The sequence below is a fragment of the Lissotriton helveticus genome, chromosome 7 (genome assembly GCF_964261635.1).
Source record: "Lissotriton helveticus chromosome 7, aLisHel1.1, whole genome shotgun sequence".
NCBI classification, from domain to species: Eukaryota; Metazoa; Chordata; class Amphibia; order Caudata; family Salamandridae; genus Lissotriton; species Lissotriton helveticus.
Window position 1 is genome coordinate 1,261,600,262 of NC_136068.1, and position 1,669 is coordinate 1,261,601,930.

The following is a 1,669-nucleotide window of genomic DNA, read 5'->3' on the forward strand; positions in this document are numbered from 1 at the left end:
GGGAAAGGCTGACTTGATTCTAAGACTGGACCATGCATTATTCTACATGTAGTGCGTGATGAAGAATATTAAATGACCATTAAATGCAGTATTTCTCTAACGTGGAGACGTGAAGGCTAGACAATGACGGAAACTATTGATGCGGTTCAGTAGCTTAGGAATGCAGAGAAGGAGGACTGAACTGATAACTGGAACTATAACATACTTTTGGCAGACTCAGAGGCAGAGCCAGGCTGAACCGGGCACTGTGAGGCAGGAAGTAAGTGAAGGGTCGAGGATACAGGTGGGGGCTGTATCGCTCCTCAGCGAGGTTTCAGGAGACAGGAGCTGAATCTGGTGTCCAGGCCCTTTTGAGGCCTAGAAACGGGGACTTTACAATGGAATAACGTGCACACTGAGAAACGTGGCAACGTAGCTTTACATAGGCCTGATATTCGTAGTATTCACGAGGACTAGAAACTGGCATATTAGAGATGGACACAACTATAATTGCGTCATTAATCGAACATGGGGAATGCATATGCATATTTAATCATGCACACATAACATATGATGGATGACACGTAGGGACACAGAACATGGCAAAATTTACTTTTCCACAAGATGGGCAAGAAAGCTGATGAGTGGATAAGTACAAGAGTATCCAAGAAAGCCCAGGTGAGTGGCTCTAGGAAGGGAGGGGGGTGAAGTCCAAAAAAGGCAAAAGAGGGAGATGGCAAGCCCACCAACGAGACTGTCTCAGGACCGCATAACCCCAAACAAGAGGAGACTAGAACCTACCTCAACTCTGGAAAGCAGAGTCGGGGGACCCAGGGCTAAAAAAAACTCTTGGATAGTAGACAGTGCTATGACTGCCAACAGACAGGGCACTACAGATGGGATGTAGTCTGCTCCAAGAAAGTTGTTAGCATTGGGCTGTCCAATCTAGCCATAGTGGAGAACACCTCAGATGGGGAAGTCCTCTTAGCTTTTAACTGGTAAATGGGTAGAAGGGTCCAGATGGTAAGCTGGTGATCTCGGAGGTCGGCATGAAGCGCTTTTACTCCATTCAGGTGAACTGGATCCTTACCACTGACCTAAGAGACACAGATCCCAGTCATAACATAGTGGTTGACAGGTTGGTGCCTCCAGATCCGTATGTGTCAGGAGCACGGCCCAACAACCAAAGGATCCTGGGGATCCTGTCCCTAAGGTTAGGAGACTTGGGCCCCAACAGAAAGGGGAAAAGAGTAAGAAAAGGAAGAGTGAAGCCACTCTTAACTAGAGATCCAGCGAGCCAAGGGCATTCTAACCCAGCAAGTGAGAATCCCAAAGTTGGCACTGGTAAGGCCTCTCCTTACCCCAAAGAACTACTGAAAAGTCAGGCAGCTGTTCAGAATCAGTGTGTCACCCCTGTGCAGACAGAAGGGAGAGTAGAAGAAGGGTGTCTGCCGCAGGAAATGGTATCTCCCTCATTTTAAACAGCGAAGGCGGTTCCAAGGACCCACAGTTGCCTCTAATGTATCTCCTACACCTGTCAGTGTAGAGCTGTGGTTTTAAATACTGACAGCTGTCAGTAGAATCTGCTCGGTGTTGGCCTTCATGGCAGCACTGTTCTTGGCATTGGAAGCAAACCTCATAGCCAAAAGTAAGTTAAGCCCCCTGACCCTAATGGTCATTGTGGGTTTGC